This window comes from Danio rerio, chromosome 14 (genome assembly GCF_049306965.1).
Source record: "Danio rerio strain Tuebingen ecotype United States chromosome 14, GRCz12tu, whole genome shotgun sequence".
NCBI lineage: Eukaryota > Metazoa > Chordata > Actinopteri > Cypriniformes > Danionidae > Danio > Danio rerio.
In genome coordinates, this window is record NC_133189.1 from 55570850 (window position 1) to 55595380 (window position 24531).

At 36.0% G+C, this 24531-nt stretch overlaps 1 long non-coding RNA gene across 8 annotated transcripts in view; it reads left to right on the top strand.

The window, feature by feature from the left end:
- Positions 1 to 749: 749 nt before the first annotated feature.
- Positions 750 to 24531, top strand: part of LOC141377613 (uncharacterized) — a 317233-nt gene continuing 293451 nt past the window's right edge. For all 8 annotated transcript variants that reach the window (XR_012390031.1, XR_012390029.1, XR_012390024.1 and 5 more), the window contains exon 1: positions 750 to 976. This is a non-coding gene — a long non-coding RNA (uncharacterized lncRNA). The remainder of the gene's footprint in view (positions 977 to 24531) is intronic.

The following is a 24531-nucleotide window of genomic DNA, read 5'->3' on the forward strand; positions in this document are numbered from 1 at the left end:
GGTGGTAACGATAAACTATTTTTGTATCACCACAAAATAAGCAATAGTGCATAAAATTAAGTTATAGCCTTTTATGTTTTAATAAGCCTCTAAATTAAAAACATAAATATTGATTTTCATGTTAATATAATGTTATGAAAAACATGACAAGGTTGTCCATGACACCTGATGACACCCCCTTTTGATGAAATTTTTAAGATGTTTTACTTATTAACTTTCATGATGTTCTAATGTAATGCTGAACTTTAGTATGAGAAAGTTAGGAGGAGAGAAAAAAGGAGATAAAAAAGCAATGGCAGTTTTAAATGTAAAACAAGATAAATGTGATGGAAAACAGAATTAAACGGAGCAAAAAGCAGATTGAAATTAAACTGACAGATTTATCAATTGCCTTTTTGTTATGCAATACATTATCTAACCTTGTTTTCTGAATCCAGACTGTTTCTCAATACCAGTAGCAAAGACACCAGTTCAGACCTGGAAGAAGGATCTCCCGAGGACACAAGTCGGGTACTTCTTCAAACGGAACAGCATACTTACCTTGTAAGTTGTAACATCATTTGCCTTTCTCATCGGTTTCACTTCAAATTAACAATAAAATGATTTATTTATATAAAGCACGGCCTTTTGAGTAATGCTATATTAAAATTATAAATTAATATTTATTTTATTTTATTATCCAAATATAGCTAGTCAAACCCGGTCACATGACCAACGTCAATTACTAATCCACCTGCACGTCCAAAGGCGCCATTTTTAAAATGAACATATCAGATATTTTAAAAGCACAACGGAGTTATCAAACAAAAAGTTATTCGGCTTCAGAAGAATTGGATTTTACCCACTGGATTTATGGATCAACTTTGGGATTTGTACTATCTTGGCTTTAAACACACGGATTGCCAAATTGAAAGTGCAGAAAATAAGACATGATCTGACATCCCTCTTGACGAAATGCGGAAAATCACACACGCGGGTGAGTAGTTTGTTATTAAGCTTTAATTTTAGGGTGAGCTATCTCTACAGCTCTGTGAGAAATCGTTAAAGTGCGGTCTGTACGGTTATTTTTTGGTGTGTGTTATCCTTATGCAGCTGTTTTGACCAGAACACATACTGTAGCTATATTGGCTGAGGTGATGTCCTGTTTGTTCAGTTCGTTTGCTGGAGTTCAATCTGGAAGCGCGTGACATTTTGTAATGGTGTGATTAAAAAGATGCTGACCAATTGTATTAGCATTTTATTAGTATTTTCTCTATTTTATTATTCTGTGGATAATTAATTAGTATGGCCGTAGATTTATTTATTTATTTATTTATTTATTTTAGTATGGCCGTAGATTTTATTTATTTGTTTGGTAACGTTATAATAATTGTCATCAGGGCTGGGTTGTATGGTACACTTTCTGTTAATACAGTCAATTAAATTTTATATTTATTCGTTTGTTTGTTTTAATCATCATTAGAGCTGGGTTATATAGTAACTATAAAAATATAATTATACGTATTTGTTTGTTAATTATAATTATCATCAGGGCTGGGTTATACAGTAACTTTTGAAATTTTAAATTGTATTTTATTTGTTTTGTTGTTTATGATTATAATTATCATCAGGACTGGGTCATATGGTATATTTTTCTGTTAGTGCAGTCAATTAAAAATTATATTAATTCATTTAATTGTTTGTGTTCTATAATTATAATTATCATAGGGACTGGGTTATTGAGTAGCTATAAAACATTAAAATAATATTTTATTTGTTTATTTTTTTCTTTGTTTGTTATAATTATAATTATCAGGGCTGGTTTATATAGTAACTATTAAACGTTTAAATTATATTTTACTTGTTTATTTTTTCCTTTGTTTGTTATAATTATAATTATTAGGGCTGGGTTACTAACTATTAAGCATTTAAATTATATTTTAGTTTTAGTTTAAGTTTATTTTTTTCTTTGTTTGTTATAGTTATATTTTATCAGGGCTGGGTTATATAGTACATTTTCTGTAAATGCAGTCAATTAAACTTATATTTATTTTATTTGTTTGTTTGTGTTTTTGTTTGTTATAATTATCATCAGGGCTGGGTTTTTTAGTAACTTAAAATAAAATGATAATTATGTATTTGTTTATTTGTTTGTTAATTATTATTATTATCATCAGGCTGATTTATATAGTGCATTTTCTGTTAATGAAGTCAATTTAAAATTATGTTATTATTTTTTTTGTTTCCTTGTTTGTAATAATTATCATCAGGGCTGGGTTATATAGTAACTATTAAACATTTAAATAAAAATAGTTACTCAATTAAACTTATATTTATTTATTTGTTTGTTTGTTTGCTAAAATTATCATCAGGGCTCGGTTATATAGTAACTATTAAAATTAAATTAGTTTCTTTGTTTGTTTAATTGTAATTATCGTCTGGGCTGGGTTTTTATTTTAGTCACTTCATATAGAAGATTGTCCAAATGTTTGATTAACGAATGTAGAAAGCTAAAATAAATATTTACGAAACCTAACCACTTTTCAAAAACTAAACTGACAGGCACAACATAAAATATTGCTAAATAAAAAGCCAAATTCAAACATTGTGCTTTAAAGTTTTCAACTTTCTCACCACGCTGTTATTCTCATGTCTGTCTGCATCCCATAGTGGAGTGCAAGATTACAGTCGTCCAAAACAATGTATTTGTGACACCATAAAATAAATGATAGCACAATATAAAACAACACACTTTATATTGGATATATGTTTTCATATTAAACACTTTGATTATAATTATTTACACTCACTGGCCACTTTATTAGGTACACCTTACTACTACTGGGTTGAATGCCTGTTTACCTTCAGAACTGTTTACCTTCTTAATCCTTCGTGGCATAGATTCAACAAGGTACTGGAAATATTCCTCAGAGATTTTGCTCCATATTGTCATGATAGCATCACACAGTTGCTGCAGATTTATCTGCTTCATGCATGATGCCAATTAGCAGCTTTAGTTGCCTGTTCTTAGCTGTTCTTTGGAGTGCCACCCGGTGTGGTCTTCTGCTGCTGTAACCCATCTGCCTCAACGATGGACATGTTGTGTGTTCAGAGATGCTCTTCTACATACCTCTGTTGTAACGAGAGCTTATTCGAGTTGCCTTTCTATCAGTTTGAACCATTCGGGCCATTCTCCTCTGGCATCAACAAGGCATTTGCGCACACAGAACTGCCGCTCACTGGATATTTCCTCTTTTTCAGACCATTCTCTGTAAACCCTAGAGGTGGTTGTGCTTGAAAACACCAGTAGATTAGCAATTTCTGAAATACTCAGACCAGCCTGTGCTGCATCAACAGCCACGCCACCTTCAAAGCCACTTAAATCCCCTTTCTTCCCCATTCTGATGCTCGCTTTGAACTTCAGCAGATCGTCTTGACCAGGGGTTCTCTACTGGTTTGGCCATGGGACCCACATTTTTACATGGTCATCAGGTCGCGACCCAAATTTTTAGGAACTATTATACAATTTTAGGAATTATAATTAATTTGTATTTATTTGTTAACATACACAAGTAGTGACAGGTAAATCATAAGAAAATCATCAAGACTTACAAATAAACAATATTTTATTGCTGTCATTTAACAAAATGTATCAAATTATAAATATTACAAACGAAAAACGACAAATACTGTTAACAGTTGTTGGGGTAAGGAAAGGTTCTGTTACCATGAACTAAACTGAACTGTTAATAAGACATGTTGTCTGGTTTCTAAATGTCGATTTAATTTAGAAGGTTTCATGCTTGTGAGAGCACCTCACTACACATGACACACTGAGACTTTTTAAAACTAGAAGTTTTTTTTGTCATCAAAATATGTACATCCATACTTTACATATTCGGGGTTGCACTTGCGCTTCGACATATTTGTTGCAAAAATGAAATGAAATTTCACAAGTCAAACGGTAGGTTGTCGCGCATGCATTTCAAAATAAAAGTCCAGTTTAAGCAAAATAGATTAAACTTTTATTTTGTTTTTTTTTACCACACACTCAGCGACCCACTGAAAATGTTCCCACGACCCACTTTTGGGTCTCGACCCACCAGTTGAGAAACACTGGTCTTGACCATGTCTACATGCTAAATGCATTGAGTTACTGCTATGTGATTGGCTGATTAGAAATTGAGTGTATATCTATGCATCTACAGGTGATGCTTTGAAAAACCCTGTCATAATAATGACGATAATAATAATAATAATAATAATAATCATGCATAAAAATATATATAAATAAATAAAAGAATTATACATTTTAAAATAAATATTAAAAATAATAATAAACACAAAATTCTGACCTACTTTTGCAGCTGTTTGTCTGTCTTATCTTCCCCTTTTATTCCTAGTCTAACTTGAGTGTCTATATTTTGTACAGTAAACATAATTTTACATAAACTGTCCAAAATATGAAATCAATTTTCATGAGCACGTTTTACTGAATCTCACTTTAATCTCCTGTTTATTTTAATGGGATATCCTCTTGTCTGGATGAGTAGCAGCAACTGCCCTGAAGCTTAGTGAAGGGTCAATAGAGTCCAACAAGCTTTCTGAAGTCCCATTCATTTTCCGCATGGTGAAATTGATTCTGCATAATAATTCAGAAGTCTTAAAAAGACGGGCCCACTGTGATCTAAGAGGCTGTTAAACTGTGGTATATGTTTTTGTTGAAGCCATTAGACCAGATTATTTCATCTTATTTTCTAAATCATCAACAGCAGAACTTCTTGAGACAAATTAAATGACCCTTGGTTTTGCATCCATCAATCAGAGAAACAAAAATGAGCAAATTGTGCCAAAATAACACTCTAGACTTGCACAATCCTGTGAAGCACTAAAAATGATGTAGAGTCGATTTCGCTGCGCTTTCAAACTGCTTAAAGCCACTGAAGGTAACTTTTGGTGTTTCAGCAATTAAAAGCTAAAAATGCATGCTACTTTTGCAAGAACTTTAAAGTGTGAGCGACTTTTCTCTGTACTACACCGGAGCAGGGATCTAAAATGGTCCCAATACATTTATTATAGGCTCAAAGAGATTCAGTATAAGACATGGTTTGAAATAGGGGTGTGCGGTATAACCAATTCTGTTTCACGGTATCATTTTGTTTCACAGTAACAATATATTTCACAATAGGGGTGTCAAAATTAATTGTTTCTTCTGTGCATCCCGATGCAGACGCAGACAATTCAGTATCGGTTCAGTAATAATCATAACCGGTTATTATGTAGTGATGTCATTTATCTCATATGCGCTCTGTCGCCGTAGCTTACTATGGCGAGGGAGGCGAGCACGAGTATTTACAACGCTCTAACTACTTAAAAATGCAGAAACTGTGCACAATTTCACTGCGTGTGTGTTTGCTGGATCAGTCTTTTACTGACACTTACAGCAGAAGCCCCTATTTTACTGCGATTGAGAGAATGAAAGTACTCCATTTCTCTCTCTCTCTCTCTCTCTCTCTCTCTCTCTCTCTTACACACAGTCACTATGGGCCCATTTGACCTGCTGGCGTGACCTTTCCTCTCCTTTTGGCAATTTTACATACTTCTGGATACAGACACAAGCGTGTGCCTATAAAGTTTTCTCCACTGTGTCTATCATGGATCTGCTGTGATCGCTGCTGCCGCCTGCCGCTTATCAGTGTCACTCATCTGTGAAGAGCGCAGTGCGCAAAAGCCAATCGCAACCATTTTTGTTTAGGGTGTGACCAATCAAAGGGGTTTAAGAGAACTTGGTAGACAAGGATCAAAAAGCGACCGCGATATTTATATTTATTTATATTAATTGCTATAAATGCTCGTGTTGTTTAAAGCTACAGTTTATATATCTAACTGTTTGTATTAAATAAAAAAAACTGTATTACAAATAGTATATAAATATAAATATAATCATACATTTTTATACAAGAACTGCTGTGAAGAAAATATAAAACTGTGAATGGAAAGCACAGAAAGAACCGAATCGATGGCATGATAATCGTAGGACCAGTGTAGGTTCACAGCTCAATTTCACAATATATCTATTTAAACAGGCAGTTATTCCAGAGAAGCAACAACAAACAAAGTTATCATAACCAAACGTAACCCCCCCCCCCCCCCCCCTCCCTAATTTGGATTTTGAAAAATGCACAATGCTGGAATGATTCCAGATCATTTTAAACTTATCTTGTCTGAGCTGATGAAGATATCTTTTTCTGTCTGTGTGTTTTTGAGAAGTGAAAAATAGATTTTTTATTCCCTATTGACCTTATTCTAAAATGCGGAAGTGCGTCTGTTTTCGTAATTGTCATAGAACTTCCGATTCAGTCGCCTATGGGAGAAATGACTAGGAATAATAAACGGCAGAAAATGGTCAAACTACTTGCTCTACAAACAAATGTTTGCATGACTATACAGAACAAGTAGAATAATATAATAAGAATAGATCAGTTTGCAACAGTGAAACGAGCAGTTTTTAATGTCTAAAAATGAATGCAAGTGTATGAGACCGGAGGTCTCGAGCCAAAAAGATTCAAATGGCTGTGCCCGCTCGTCTGCGAAGAATAAGGTGAATAAGTGCTAGCATCTTACAGTAAATTGAAATCAGACTTTTGATGACCCTGATGGATGCTTTGTTTATAAACATAGCTAACTTGTTTTCTGTTGTTTTTATTAATTTAACACAGCAGCTCTCGAATAAAAGCAGGAATTAGGGCCCAGCAGGAGACTGATTTGGAGCAGTTTTATAAAGAAAATGGATTAATACAACAGATAGTGAACTAACCTCTGAATGATTGGTTTCAAGGTTGACAAATGAACAATAACTCATATCTCCCCTAACTTACATCTTCCTCCTGCGTTGACCTGAACTGGATGCTTTCCTGTGCGTAATCAAACGCATCAAGGGACACTGTCTTTGCCTCGGAAAGTCGACTTCTCGTGACCAAAGACTGGATTTACTTGCGCCACTTCAGCCAGCGTTTTGTAGTTAGAAAACATTTCTCCTAAGGCTGCGATCAGAAAGTTTGCTGGATTCTCTGAATGTGGGAATTCCCAATCCTGCAAGCACTGTTTCACTGGGAAAAAGTACTACAGCACGTGCTTCTTCAATGCACTCCAAACCACCCCAGATAACAAAATACACTCTGGCTAGTTCCGGCTAGATTCTTGCCTGCCGGAAACTCCGGCTGCCGTACTCGAGTCAATCGGGCCAGATGCGGCGGCCGTAAGCCTATCGGCCGCATCCGAGCCAGAATCGGCCTGCGAGTAATGTGCGCTGCAGGCCGGAGCTGGCGAGACTCAGTCTTCATATTACTTCATATAAAACCTTTTGGTATTACATTGGTACTTGATGCATGGTATTACAACCATTTGAGTTGATATCACAGCAAACACAGGCTATAATGTAAACACAGTGTAGGCACTGCGTTTAACCTTTGAATATAATGCAAACAGCATACATATCCTATAACAAAAATAATCAAACAAAGGACAAAATAAATAATAATAAAATGTTTGATTGCAAGAAACAAATAATATTAAAAATGAATAAATTATTTTGTAGTGCACAAGAACATCAATATAAAAAAAAATAAACCTGACCTCTTATGTTTCACATTAGACATTGTACACTGCTAAATTGGTCGACATCACCCAACCCTAGCACATCTAAATATGTGATTTAATAATATTACTGAAAATACTATAACGACTAAATCTATATTTACAGACATTTGCATAAGTAAATAAATAGACTGAATGATGAGCTCAACAGTGCAGATTATGTGCTAACCTACTGTACTTGTCACTTTTAAACAGAGAGAAATCTCTATAGGAAAAATGAATGCAAAAAAAAATAGTTCTGGGACTAAACACGGCGGGGCACGGTATGCACTATTACCTAGTCCTAGATCCTTAAAGTGATCAAGCAAGAGGCTATAGATAAATCTCTGAAATGCATGTGCATAAATGTCAGGAGCAAACACCAGAGTGCAGTGTGCATAAATAAAGTGTCGTTTTCAAGTGGTCTTATTGAATCTGGTGTACATACAGTCGTTATCAATGCATTGAACTTCTTCACCCTGCACCTGTACTATTAGCCTCTCTTATCCACGCTAAATCCACTTCTGCATGAAATGCTGCACATTAGTCCTCTACATGCTAATGAGCAAATCTGTGCCTGTGTGTATATGCATGTGTAGGTTCACGTGTACGGTATGTTCTTTCAACTCAACCCTACCCAAGAGACCCCGCTGAGTCTTAGCAGTTATATATTGTTCTCGCCATAAAATATAAGCGTTCCCATGCGTAGGAAGATTAGGTAATGCTCTGAAACAGCTGCCACATCTACACTAGAATGTGTGCAAGGCCACCAACATGGAGGTTTAATTAGTTTTTACCAATAACTATGCAATGCATCAAACAGCCTTTCAAGGTTAGAGCGGCATAAATTGGGAGCAACTCTCTTAAGTAGATAAACGCTGCAGATCTAGCTGGGTAATAAGCCTCATTGATCTATACTAAACAAATCACAATCTGTTTGGGGTCCTGGGTTTGTCTGAATGTGCCTCAATGTTTTCTTTTAAACACAGAGGTGTAGTTACAAAACATCTGCTGTGAAGTGCGAACGTGTCCTTTGAGAAGCAATCATTTGATGGATTCATAATAAGGTTTCGTAATTCAGTTGTCATTCACTTTTTGACTCATACCATACTCATGCAATGTTGTTTAGGAAGTAGGTGTGACATGCTAAAACACAACTGCTGTATTTTTTCTGAAGGCCTCCGGATCTCTTAGGCCTAATCCCAATTCTATTTTTGTACCCCTTTCCCTTCCCCTTGACCCTTGAAACAGAGTGTGAAGGGAAGGGCTTCAAAATTTACCCCTAAGAAACAGGACAGCACTACAACATCTGTACACGTCATCATATACCATCACCATCTCTTGCTTTATATGAGATTGATGATCGCGACTGCTGTAGTTATTCAGTTATTTTTTTTATATATCTTCAGGAAATCACTGAAGGCATTGATATCATGTCATCATAATGATATAATGTGGCAATAAAAAACTGTAATGTGCATTTACACCGTGGCCATATTCATCTAAACACACGAAAACAACATTAACATTATAGCAGACACTGTAAAAAGGCCATGCACAGCCACTAGACTTTTCTGACAGGGTTTTCCATAGTCATCGAGTGTCAGATTGTAGGACTACTATCTGTAGGCGACACTCACTAGCCTTCCTGTGATGCGTTACTTGTTTTGCAGGGCTCGAAATTGCGACCATTTTGGTCGCATATGCGCCCGAAATTTTATCTATGCGACCTTGAAATATATTTGGGAGCATTTCTGCGAGTGCTCAAAATTGTTGTGTGCGACCAGTTTTTACTGCAAAATGTTCACCACATGCGCGGATTCGGGAGACATTCACGCAGAATGCATCTCTAAGCTCTTTGTCTGCACTTGAAACGTGAAACGCAGCGCTCAGGAATGGTTTAAAACAGTTGTCATGTCATTTTGCTGCAGTAAACAAATCTAAGTCCGTAATGCTTGCACCGCCTTCGTGCTCTTCTTATTGGCCCACCACTGCTCTAGCACTGAACGCGAATGATCGGTTAATATCAGCTGTCAATCACTCAGTCAGTGCCTTCTGGCATCGGATGACAGGGAGAGCTACTACCACGCGCGAAAAACTAAAGTGCTGAAGATGAGAATGAAGATAACACTGACAGATTTAGTTTTAGAAACCATGACATCTAAAGTTATAAATAATGACATCTTACTAGTGATCATGTGCTGAATGTTAATCCACCATCTACACTTTTCCAAGAGTAGAAGACTTCCGTTGGCTTCAAGTCAGCTATGAAAAGTCTGTGAGATGAAGTTTTCAGGTAACTGTTTGCCACATCTAGCACGAGAGCTTCTGTTTAATCCTTCATATATTCGCCAGATGCTGTCCGCCGTGTAAGGGGCAGCTATACGTCAATTTGAACACCACGTACACCATCGCATATGGGCTTGCACTGAGTAAACTATTATCGCTACTCATGAAAAGACCGGTATTGCTATTAACATGTATGCATATAATAAGGTACAGTATATGTCAAAAGCATCAGTGCAATATCAGACAGCACTTGTGAGAACAGCACAGTTATACCGTTAACAGATTCATGTTAAGCAGTGTGTACAGGGCCAGTGAGCGCTCCGTGTATGCTTTAGTCACTCACTTATGTTATAAAAATCTATTTTCTTGTGATAACGGGATTTCGTTGAGACATATTTTCCTCACGCTTGCATATATATATATATATTTTTTTTTCTTGTTAGTTTGATTAGTGTTGATTTCAAATACAATAAATATGTTTGTATAAAACTTGTAGTAACGGTGCTCATAATTGGTGGGTGCGACTAAATTTTGGCTAATGCGCCTAAATTTTTAAAGTTAGGAGCACCGGTGCTACCAAGCAAAAAAGTTAATTTCAAGCCCTGATAATGATATAATGTGGCAATAAAAAACTACTGTGCATTTACACCATGGCCATATTCATCTAAACACACAAAAACAACATTAACATTATAGCAGACACTGTAAAAAGGCCATTCACAGCCACTAGACTTTTCTGACAGGGTTTTCCAGTGTCATCGAGTGTCAGATTGTAGGACTACTATCTGTAGGCGACACTCACTTGCCTTCCTGTGATGCGTTACTTGTTTTGGCTATTGTGGTATATGTGCGGTCTAATCTTACGAGGTAAGGTTACTATTTCATGAATTGTCACATAAGGGGTTGATTCATATGAATGAAATCGTAAGAATGTGTATGCAAACATATATTACTTTTCTATTTTAATGTGGGAGTTGTTCTCCTAAATCCCATCCCTAACCTTACTCCTCATAGGGTGACGAGCAAAGTGCACTTTTAAATGTACGAATGAGATCTTACAAATTAGCCACTAAATCAAAAATGTACAAATTAGGGCTGCGGGATACCAAAGAGCTTAGAATGACCATGAGGCGACACTCAATAAAACTTTCCATTGCAACAGCAGCGCCCAGCAACAGCCCTGGATTCTGCCATTTTGGAGTGAAAGTGATCGGCCGTCCATTGGATCTCATTACTGTCGCGATGGCAAGCAGCTGCTTTGTTTTTTATTTATTTATTTAAAAAGTGCATCAAAGCTGAGATACAACCTGAAAGACGACAATACAACACTTACTATTACAATCATCAGCACTTTCAATAGTTTATTTTACAGACTTATAATATGCTGTTGTTCTGGAGTTTTCATTCCAAAATGGCCGCCGCGCCCTCTAGTGGCTGTTTCCCAAATTACACTAGAGTGTTGCCTCTTGGTCATTCTAAGCTCTTTGGGGATACTGCGATAATATGCAATATGTGATATTGTTGAGTGTTGCCATAACGATGTTTCTTAAAAAGACAAATTGGGAGCAACTCTCTGAAGCAGATAAACACTACAGACCTTGCAGGTTAATAAGCCTCATTGATCTATACTAAACACATCACAATCTGTTTGGGGTCCTGTGTTTGACTACTGTGTCTCTAGTTAGTATTCTCTAATGCTAATATTATGCTGTTTTCTTTTAAACACAGAGGTGTAGTAACAAAACATCTGCTGTGAGTGGTGTGAACGTGTCCTTTGAGAAGCAATCATTTGATGGATTCATAGTAAGATTTCGTAATTCAGTTGTCGTTCACTTTTTGATATACCACACTCGTGCAATGTTGTTTAGCAAGCAGGTGTGACATGCTAAAACACAGCTGCTGTGTTTGTTCTGGAGGCCTGCGGATCTCTTATTATCTCCTTTATTACCTGTGACACGAGTCCCAACACACAGCTGAACACTAGCCTTCCTGTGATGCGCTACTTGTTTCAGCCCAACACAGCAGGGCTCGAAATTAACTTTCGTACTTGGTAGCACCGGTGTTCCCAACCTGAAATATTTAGGAGCACCAGAAAAAATTTAGGAGCACCCACCAAAAATGAATGATATATTTGACAAGTTGTATATTAAGGGATTTATTGTATTTGAAAACAACATCAATTGGGACTAACAAAAGCCATAACAACTATCTAATTAACGCTGCGATGACTTAATATTTGTGCAATAATTCCAAAATGAATGTTGAATAATTATAAAATATTAATGAGGACGATGATGACAACAATACTAATAATGAATTATGTTTCTCATCATGCTGCCTTGAATGTGCTTTAATGCAAGTTATCTGCTATATAAAGTCCTACTGTTACTTTATGAAAAATAAATTGATGGTTTGCATCAAACACAAATGAAGCATTGCAATAAGAAATATTTATTTTGTACTATTGTTTTTATATGCATGTCAATTTAATAAATAATATTTCTGCTACAAAACAAACAAAATACTATAATAAATTATTCAATTCAATGCTGAAAGCTGCAAAGCAGTCATCAGTAATTAAGTAGAAAAATAATATACACCTCAAGAAAGAACGAACAAAAGAAAGGAAGAAAAGTCTCACTTTGGTTTCGGTTCGAGTCGTTTTAATGCTCAGCCTCGTTACGCGCTGAATTACATTTTTCTGTGTTTGCGGAAAAGCATGCGAGTCAGCCGGCCCATAATCTGAGGGGGAGCAGAGGAGGATTCTCCCGATGACCACCGGCGCAATACTGTTCTTTCTTATAACCCGCATCAGTTTAAACTCAGTAAAGGCGAGCTTCTTTGGCAATGGCGATTTAGCGGACATTTGTGCTGTTGCAGCCTGATCTCACGAGGAAACGTATGAAAAAGTTACGAATTGCCGTGAGATTGTGTTGGCTGAACGCATCGAGAGTCAGTGTACTTTTCACTCTTCAGCTGTTTGCATTCCCCGCGGTCACAAAAGCTCCCTCCCTGTCATCTGAAAGCGGAAAGTCTTGAGTGATTGACAGCTAATATGAACCAATATAGCGGTTTTACCACGTTTTTAGAAAAAATACAAAACAGGTCGCCCTACAACCATTATATGCAGTCGCACGAATGCTCCCAATATATATCATGAGGTCGCATATCTTAAATTTCGGTCGCATATGCAACCAAAATGATGGCAATTTCGAGCCCTGCTAAGTATGTGCTATAACATAAAACGGGATCATGAAAGAAAAATCTCATGTAAACTCCTTTAATCTTATTATTGTCTTAATTAGATTAAGGCAAATAATTTGATCACTGATGTACATGTAAACGTAGTCAATGATCTATACTAAACGAATCACTGTCTGTTTGGGTACCTGTGTTGACTGAATATTATTATATTAACTGAATAAATCAGTTGTCGTTCACTTTTTGATATACCACACTCATGCAATGTTGTTTAGCAAGCAGGTGCGACTAGCTAAAACACAGCTGCTGTGTTTGTTCTGGAGGCCTGCGGATCTCTTATTATCTCCTTTATTACCTGCGACACGAGTCCCAACACACAGCTGAACGCTAGCCTTCCTGTGATGCGCTACTTGTTTCAGCTGAACGCTGAGACAACATCAAAGTAAAGCTGCTTTTGTTTGCTTATTTCATCCCTGTTTTGCCTGCCCAGATGCACAGAAGGCAGTCTGTATTGAATCTTCTAGACTCAATGCACACAAGTTATTATCCCCCCCTTATCGCAGAGTAGGAAGTGGTTTGCTCTCGACATGCACCCGCACGGTGCTGGAATCACTTAACCCATCCTGCGTTGGACGACCCGGGACCACCGGTGTCCTCGAATGCTGACGGGAAGGAGCTCCGTAGGATGCATTAAGTTATTTATTTATTTTACCTTTGAGATTTCACAGGGGCCATTTTTAATTCATGACTCCCTCTTCAGGCTCTTCTTCACACACAAACACTCAGTCCAGTATTTTTAGAAGGCCTGGTTGGAGCTTTTTTTTTGTTTACTTGTAATTTCTGGACCTAATTTGTCACGATAATGATGCGCTGAACGCTCCACCGTAGAGTTTAGTAGGATCCCGCACACCATCTTTCAGCTCTGCTGTCAGCGAATATTTATTCACAGCCTCATATAATTGCAGTTAATCTGCAGAATTTTTCTGAGATCAGTCTTTCTCATGGTCAAACATGCATTTCTTTCTTCTTCTCATGATAAATGATTGCCCAATAAAAGCCTCTGCAGACTCGGATGGGGAGCTTACGCACTCCAGAAATGCTCCTTTGTGGAAACACATTTTCATGTAAATATGTTCAGAGCCGTTCTGAATGAATTTATAAGCGATGATGATGACGCCAGGGGAAGATGTTTGTCTGTATCTCCTGCTTTGCATGCACATAAAATCCCTTGTAATCATTCACTTGAATTGTGTAGACTAGTTGTTATCAAACTGAAGTGGGCCGAGTGTCCTCAGGTGGTGTGTATTAGCGCTCGACAAAATGAACATTAGAAACAGACATTTGAATCGGATAACTCAAGTATTTCTCATTTGTTTTATTTGTACTTGCACGCATGTGCATATTATGTGTTCAGTCTGTATGAGTGAGTGTTTCTTAAGTCCAAATTAAAAATGTTTATTTTGCATGCGCACTAGAGCTGCACAATTAATCGGAAAAAGATCACAATCTCGATTCGACCCCCTAGACCAGTGGTCCCCAACCCCCCGGCCGCGGACCGGTACCGGTCCGTGAATCAGTCAGTACCGGGCCGCACAAGAATGAATTAATTTGTTTTCAAAATAATGCATTTGAGCTGGCCATTGTGGTTTATGTGCAGCCTGATCTTACGAGGAAATGTTACTATTTGACAAATATAAGAAAAGTGTTTAATTCATACAGATTCATATGATTTGATTCATATAAAAACAAACTCATTTTAAATGTAGGCTTGGCAAAATCCTATTCTGACCCATACCTGTCATTGGGTGATGAGCATATCATACTTGATTATGTTCAAATGAAGTCGTATGTGTATACACTGTATATATATGTGTGCATGTTAAGATCATAAAATAAATAGGTAATATATATTTTTCTAATCTAATTAAATGAATAAGAAAAAGATGTCAATCTGCAACCAATTAGACTATAAAACATCACCAATTAGGGCTGCACAATATATTGTTTCAACATTGATATTGCAATGTGCACATCAGCAATAGTCACATCGCAGGATTTGCAATGTTGAGTCTGATGTATACTTAACCAGTAGAGTCGCTGCCAAGTCACAAGAAAGTTTATTATTTGCATTTTATTTATTTATTTTTTTAGGAGAGTATGGGCACAAAAAGTGTGTTTGGAGGTGTTACAAAGATTAATTTTATTTAATTATTTATATGACTTATGGAATATAACAATATCGGTCTTGTTTGTAGTACAAATATCAACATTGCAAACTAAAAATAAGATTTTTTTTATATTACCCCATCGGCAGATCATTTACCTTGTTTTAAGGTAAAGCTCCTAATTATGACTTATTTCTTAAAACGAAAAATGAAACAATATTTTTTACTTTTTACAAGACTTTTTAGATATTTAAACAAAAACCAAGACAAAGAAAAATCTTTTTTTCTTGCACTGTGATTATTCAGTTTCTGTATCTGGATGCTGTTAAAACTCCTCAGAAAAAAATAGAAGCTATTCAAGAACTATCTTGTATCTAGGGTTGGACGATATGGCAAAAAAAAAAAAAAAAAAACTTTTTTTTTTTTTTTATTAAGTTTGACAGATTAACGATTTCGATTTCGATTTTTTTTTTTTATTAATTTTTTTTTTATTGTGTAACTAGTCAACTTAAAACATTACATCAACATGACTGAAGTAACATCTCTTTATAAGAACCTTGAAAAACCATCTGGTTTAGGAACATTGTATTTTTAATGGCCATGTCATACATAAATTGGTCAACGTTGTGTAAATAAAAGTAAAACAAATTCACGAGTTAAATATCGCTGCAAAAGATTTGAATTAAAAAAATATTTGTGTAAATATTGCAGTTGCAGGAATACAGAGGGATTTTTTGCAAGTTTTGCAGAGCCTAGGAAAGATTGGCTGTCAGCTCGGCTTTGACTTTGTCTTCTGATTGAATGTCAGGTTGTAATGCTGCTGCCTTAGATACAGTGGAAGGACTGAACATGGAAACTGTAAAGCCTAATTTAACCCAATGTGTGAAGTTGTGGACGTATAGCAGGAGCAAATAAAAGAACCAGATGTGTATAAAATAATATATTTAATCTATTTTTCTTTTTCCCCCTTTTAAATACCGATCATTTGATGCGCTTTGCACCACTCTCTGTATTATGCTTCCTGATCTGTCTGGTTTTCAACTAGGTCTGCTAAATGACGTCATGGGGCGGGTACTTTCATTTTCATTGCAACAGCTGCTGCTCACCTCTGCTCGTGTTCAAACCAAAATATCGATCTAAGATCGGTGCGGTTTTTCACATGGCAGGTTTTTACGTCCTTCATACATGTTGAGATCGAGTTTATCGACTTGATGAGGGAATGTCTTGACAATCCAGACATGACTCAGACTAATGCAACAAGTAAAATCCTACATGGCTTAACGCTTTAACAAGGAGTCAAGCCGGTCGCACACCAGAAGCGCCGCGACACGACATGACAGTTTAAAGTATCGCATACCAAACGCGCACATTCGCATGATATTTAACTAATCAGATGCCGCTCTGTGGCTGAAATATGAACTCCTGTATCGTGGCTGGGCGGTGCCGGTGTGTGAATAGAAGCCTGTTTAGCATTGTAAAATCCATGACGCTGCGTGGTGCTGCGTGGCGTGTCGCTGAGCGGCGCTTCTAGTGTGCGACCTGCTTCATACAGAGAGTGAACCAAAGCACATTGGTGCCATTATAATGTATCAAATATTTTTTTAAAAAATCGCGAATTCTCGACTTAATATAAAATTAAATCGTTGTCAAAACGCAAATTTGAATTAATTAAAAAATCGCCCAGCCCTACTTCAACTGCATCTGTTAAAGTTTACAGGTGCAAAAATGTTGTGATGTACTTGAATGTTAGAAATGTGTTATCCTACACCAGGGGTCCGTTCTTCGTACCTCGCTTAAATGATCTAAGATGATTTTGCCGATCCTGGATCTTTTAATCTTGATAACTGATCTCTGGATAATTTGGTTCTTCAAACAAGTTCGTGAATCAGATTAGAATGTCTGGATGAACTGATCTGAGATCGCTGCGTGTGTTGTGAAGGACAGATCTATCGATCCTCGAAATCATGATCAGCAATGCAACGATTGGCTGACGAAACAGCAGCATAATGACATCATCTGATTAATATTCAATTATCCATGTGAGCAAAATTACATCAAATTAGCAGTCGACGGTTTGTTAAATATGACACGCAATAACCTTTCACATATGTTGTGAACTGCAGGCTTTACACTTTCATGTGTCAAGAGTATTCATCATGTATTTCAATGCATATCAATGTATTTAGTACAACATTTAGAAAATATTTTCTTTATTATAGTAGCCGTTTTTTTAATCGCTGTATGGAATAACTGGATGTTTACAAAAGCATATTGGTAAAGGCGTCTGCAACTTTTGTGAAGCATAATCACTGGCATATTTACTGTCAAAACATGTTCATGACTGCATTAATGTATTATTTCTTTTTTTTTTAAAAAGTCACATATTCTGCATTTCTATTATCATACACAAATTGTACTAAAGCGATCAAAAAAGTTCATATCAATAAATTTTCTCTTTGTACTTTCATTTCAAGGGTGCAGATTGCATAAGTTTTGTTAATATAACTTTATTTATTTTATTAATAACTATAACTTTATATATATAGTTAATTTTTTTTAACTATTTTCCCAAGTGTATATAACTACTACTGTAAGAAAATATCATAATTCGGTACTTTCTCTATTATCTTTGCTTGAACTGACCCGATCTTATCCTGTTTATATGATTTGAACCTGCTTCCGATCAGGTTTGAGCTAGCAGAACTGTTGCTATGACAACAACTCTCGGATCAGCTTTGAAGAACGAAACGATCCTGGATCATGTCAAATCGTCAATATCCAAATCCAGCTAACTAAGTAATCCACGTACGAAGAACGGACCCCAGTACAAAGTTACTTGTCAAATAAACTAAGATGGAAGATTGTTTTGAATTTAAGTTATTTAATTAGCTTGTTTATGACGACTGCAGAGTGATGCATGGAAAAAAAATGACTTTGAATAATTGTTGTAGTTTGTGATATCAAACTTCAATATCGAATTGAACTGAGTCAATGGCATGATAATCGTAACCGAAACATGAGACCAGTGTAGGTTTACACCCCTAAATGACAGGCCTAACTTTGGGTTGATGCATTTAAGAACCACCTGTTCAAGGTGGACACCAAAGTATCTGAAGATTAAATTACTTCAAGTCAGTCATGTGGTCCAGAAAATCCTGAAAACTAGCTATGCATGTCACTCATTCTGACGCGATCCTCCAATTCTCCATTACAGCAGATGTGTTCTGAGGGCAGTGGCCTAGTTTTGAGGAAAATATTTATTCCCTCAGACAGAAGATCTCATTACGGGCTTGATTAGGAATGAAACCTATCCCTTAGAGGATGTTCTGAAGGAAAAAAGTCTGCCTCTCGCACTCATCAAAAACAGTTTTTATCTGACCTTCAGAGGGTTGAAAGAGAATGGCACTCATCCATGCTGGGAGAAATGGCTTGTGAGAGGAGAAGAGCGGATTCAGTCTTTCAAAATGTGTGTGTTAGCATCTCTCCGCCTCTCTCTCTCTCTCTCCCCCTCTCTGTCTGTATAATGAAGCACCTTCCATCTCCTCTGTGAGAGATAAATGAAACCTGTCTGCGCATGTGGGCATCTGCTATCCTCTCAAGTGCATGTAGGCTCCCATCCAGTGAACTCTGACTGAAATTAAAATGTATGAGAGAAGTTTTAATAAGGGGAGAGGTAATTTGAAAAGTCTTTGGAAGTGTTCGGAAATTTATCAATAAGAGCCAGCTAGGATTTCATGCATGAAAGCTTTTGTTGTAATTGCCTGTACCTCTCTGATAGAGGTTTGACTTCAGTAACAAAAAACACACACAACAGTTTTAAAATCCCAGCAACTTCTGTTCTTTTGGTCACATTTTAAACCATCTAATCATTGTATATGCTATATAATCATTCATATTCTGTTATCAGTATATCTGAAAAACTCTGAGCCTTTCTGCAGAATTTGCTTGCACATTTTGTAAGTTGGTACACTTGTGTCGGATTGTGGATTCTACATACAGAAATATCTATCCACAGTACTATGCGAGTCCCTATACTGTTTTTAAAAGAGTGTACCAGAAGTCCCCAGACAGTCTATTATTTTCAGTAGATTTTTGAAGGGTGAATTTATGCATAATGATATTACCCCATTGCACTATGGATGACTATTTTCTAATGTTATTTGGAAGGTCTAAACATGGCTGATCAAGATTAATGTATGCACATTCAAAATTAGCCTAAAATTGAAGGGTAGCATTAGTCTTGTTGATTAATAGTCTGATTTTGGTTATTTGAAAATGTCTACAATGATTGCAGAGCATTATCAAATTCTTTATTTTACACTTATTATATTATATTATATTATATTATATTATATTATATTATATTATATTATATTATATTATATTATATTATATTTTATTATGTTATGTTATATTATATTATGTTATGTGTTTTATATTATATTATATTATATTATATTTGATTATATTATATTATATTATATTTGATTATATTATATTATATTATATTATATTTATTTGATTATATTATGTTATATTATATTGTATTATGTTGTTATATTATATTATATTATATTATATTATATTTTATTATGTTATGTTATATTATATTTTATTATGTTATGTTATATTATATTATATTATGTTATGTTTATTATATTATATTATATTATATTTGATTATATTATATTATATTATATTATATTTATTTGATTATATTATATTATATTTATTTGATTATAATATGTTATATTATATTGTATTATGTTGTTATATTATATTATGTTATACTATGTTATATTTTATTCTATTTTATTATATTATATTATATTATATTATATTATATTATATTATATTATATTATATTATATTATATTATATTATATTATTTATGATTATATTATATTATATTATATTATATTATATTATATTATATTATATTATATTATATTATATACATTTAACACAGCTCATGAAAAGACCGTTATTGCTATAAAGATGACATTTAAATAATAAGTTATATGACGATGGCATCATCTATTGGTCCAACCCTAATTGCCTTATATTATACAATGTTCATAGAATAAAAGTATATCTTTGGGGGAAAAAAAAAAAGTAAATCCATAATAAATGAACATGTATTTATTATGCATTTCTAAAAGGACATCATAAATGATCCAAAGTGATACAAAAACATACATTTATACAGGCCTAAACATGGATATAAACAAAACAAAAAAATACAAACTCTTTATTCCAGTGTCAAACAGACTGTTAAACGCTGATCTACCTGACAAAAGTCCTGTCGCCTATCCAAGTTTTAGGAATGACAAATAATAACTTCTAGTTGATCATTTGGTATCAGAAGTGGCTTATATGAAAGGCAAAGGCCTCTAGATTTTGCTTATTTGACCAAAATAAAATATGATCATGTCTTGATTCTTAATGATTTCATTAGGACAGTAAGGTCTGACTTTGCTTAGACAAAAGTCTTGTCACTGAACAGAAATAATGTCCAGTATAGAATATAAAGTCCTGCTGCAGGTGAGACAGAATGAATATTGTGTCTGACTCCATCATGAGCTTGGAGGACTGCATCCATACATCTCTGACATGACTCAAATCACTGATTAAGTAATCTGGAATGGCAACGAAAGTGTTCTTGCAGGACTCCCAGAGTTCATCAACATACTTTGGATTCATCTTCAATGCCTTTTCTTTCATCTTACCCCAGACATGCTCAATTTTCATATCTGGTGACTGGGCTGGTCAATCCTGGAGCAGCTTGACCTTCTTTGCTTTTAGGAGCTTTGATGTGGAGGCTGAAGTATGAGAAGGAGCGCTATCCTGCTGGAGAATTTGCCCTCTCCTGTGTTTGTAATGTAATGGGCAGCACAAATGTCTTGATACCTCTCGCACGCCCCCTTACTGAATGTAACCCCAAACCATGATTTCTCCTTCACCAAACTTGACTGATTTCTATGAGAATCTTGAATCCATTTGGGTTCCAGTAGGTCTTCTGCAGTATTTGTGATGGTTGAGGCGCCACTTTTCCAAACGATCAACTAGAAGTCAAGTTAATATTTGTTGACGACAAGACTTTTATCTGGTGGTGAACATCTTTAAACTTGTGTATGTGTTATTACTAAAAAGTCTTGCACAAAGTATACAACAACAATCAATCACAAATGATAAAGTTGTGACAGTCCTACATGACAGTTGTCAAACCACTCTCACTGAACTTAAAGGCCACAATGGTCAATATTATAGCCCGGTTTTGATGTCTAAGTGAAAAAGAGCTACGGATAGAGGTCAGAAGTGGTTTTCTAATGAAAAAGTAAAACGAAGATGGCGGCCAGCAAAGACGTCCACTTCCTCTTCATTAGAAGCCATGGTGTTACAGGTCGTAGGTTTTCACAGCAGGCTTGTGGAGCTGCGGATATTGTGTTGAAATGGTCTGCGCAATGTTTCTGTGGTGGGTTGTTTCATTTCATCTCCTGCACTCAGGCGTGTGCTGCTGGTCGAGGGATTTTTTTTTTTATGAAGCAAAAAAAGAGTCTCCTCTCCTGCTGCCAATGGCTCTGTGTGAGTTGCTGGAATTTTTGATGTGTCTCTTCGGCCGTGATCATCGAGGTGCCTTTGGGAGAAGACGAAATAGAAAACCCGACCCGAGAAAAACAGACATGCTACTAGCTCATCTCAGGCAATTTCAGAGCAGCTAAGAAGCAAGATGGGTTATTCATAGGACCAGACTCTTTAGGGCTCGGAGCACGCGGGAGAGTGTTTATTCACCCCAGCATGAGAGGCTTTCAACAGGCTTTCCATTTCACTCCCCTTGCATCTTTCACTCTGTCTGCCTCCAAACGCAGCCACGCTGACGCCGTTTACCTTCTATATTAAGATCCGTCTGGCTTTAATTGTGAAAAATTGAGAAATGCACTCTTTCATCTCTCTGAGGCTTTAACCAACATTAGGGTATATGCAGAAGAACTTTTCATTTCAACCCCGGCTCATTATGGAAACATACCCCTGTATACATTTCCGGAGAGAGTGAAATATGTCCCAGGAGGTACGTTTTGTACCTGCTGATATATATCTGGCTGTTAACGATATATATCCGTTATTTTCCCATAAATCGTTAGTTAAGAGTTAAAGGCTTTATTAAAACTTTATTAAACTATTTTTTAGCGAGATATAATTCAAACACAGGGTTTTTCCTTCCTGTTTACAAATAAAAAGCTGCACAAAATCTTTGATAAAAACAGTGCAGTTTTTTTTCTTGCTTAACACTATACACATGATTACTGTGCTGTTGTGCAAATAACAAAGTAAACAGAACCATAGAAAACAGCTACATTGTCAGAGCAAAAAAGGAGCACACTTAATTAGTAGCACAACAAAAAAGTATTGTATTGGATAGAAAAGAAGCACACTGAATGTTAATATGAAACACAATATTTTATGTCACAATTAGAGTGTTTTTAAAAGTATTCCTGTAAACCACAGTTGTGTGATTTTTATAAACAATTAAATGAGGTGTATATATTTTTAGTTACACATTTACGTGCATGTATTAGAGTTGCACGATTCTGGCTAAAATGAGAATCGCGATTTATTTTATTATTTTTTTTTTTTACTTAAGATAAAGATCATGATTCTCTCACGATTCTGTAGATGTAAAAAAAGGTATGGCAAAAACAAACATATGGCACAACATCGATAATAATATTATGTGTAGGTCTACTGGTTTCTATAAATAATTCTATTCTACTTATAATAATTCTGATGTTGAATTATTATGTTTGAGATATATGCTTGCAATCTGTCATATTAGACAATTTTATTCACTGGTAAAATCAAACATTGGCATTATCAGATTATATTCAACAATATATAGGCTAGAGTAGTTATACTGACACTGTAAACATTTATTTTCATGCACAACTGTGTGTTCGCTTGGAAAGAAAAAAACATCTTGTCGTAATCATAACTCTAAAATGCGATATTTAAATGAAGTGCACACTTTCGGTTTTATTTTGACTGCTTAGTGCTTGTTCATATTTCGCGCGCGGCTCCCAAACGATCACTCTGTGCCAAAAACTGAATATTATATACAACTGTATTATCTGTTACTCGCAACATATGCAGGTTCTGTTCACTAAAGTAGACACGCGCGTCTATCATTAAGTAGAGCGCAAGCGTGCCCTCTCTGTGATAACAGCTCACGGTCAGCAGCTCACGCAGGGCCGGAGTGGGACTCCTTTTCAGCCCTGGAGTTTCAAGCCTCAGACCGGCCCACCTCAGTTCATGACTGACTATATTAAAATAAGGTCATTTCCAAATCAGTTTCTAATTACACTATCACATCTTTTTTGAGAAAACAGCTGCTTCATAACTTAAAATGTTCAACAACCCTAACAGTATTATATGTCTTAACAATAAAAAAATAAATAAATAACATGCTCAGATGAGGATCAAACTCGGGACGGCAGCGTCGTACTCCTAACGTGCTATCCACTGAACCACAAGAGCTTTATATTAAAGAGTGACTCATCTGAGTTATACCATCATTAAGCTGCAGGCTGGTTTTATATATATATATATGTAGAGAGAGAGAGAGCAGAGCTGTGCTAAAATAATGAATAAGAAGACTGTGGTCAAGTAAATAAATTAATTAATTAATTTAAAAAGTGTGACTGATGAGAGCAACAGATTCTGGAGCTAGGGACACCGGCCCTCGCGGCCAAAAAACGGACCGGCCCACCGGGAATTCTCCCGGTCCTCCCGATTAGCCAATCCGGACCTGAGCTCACATCACGTGTGATTTCCCGGCCGTGAAAACGTCATACTGAATGAAAACAAAAATGCCATTTTTAGGTGAATTATACCTTATAAATACAGTATGTGACCCATTCAACATCATTTGGAGGTGTCAATGTCACTGAGCAACGTATGTGAAAAACGACTCGTGCAGCCGCCTTTTCTTCTCTCCTGAACTTGAAAATATGATTGGCAGAATTGTAGCAATGCTGGATTAAGATCGTTTAGGGCAGGGGTGTCAAACTCAATTCCTGAAGGGCCGCAGCCCTGCACAGTTTAGTTCCAACCCTGCTCCAACACACTTACCTGTAGGTTACAAACAAGCCTGAAGGACTCAATTAGTTTGATCAGGTGTGTTTAATTAGGGTTGGAACTAAACTGTGCAGAGCTGCGGCCCTGTTGGAACTGAGTTTGACACCTGTGGTCTAGGGGGTCGAATCGA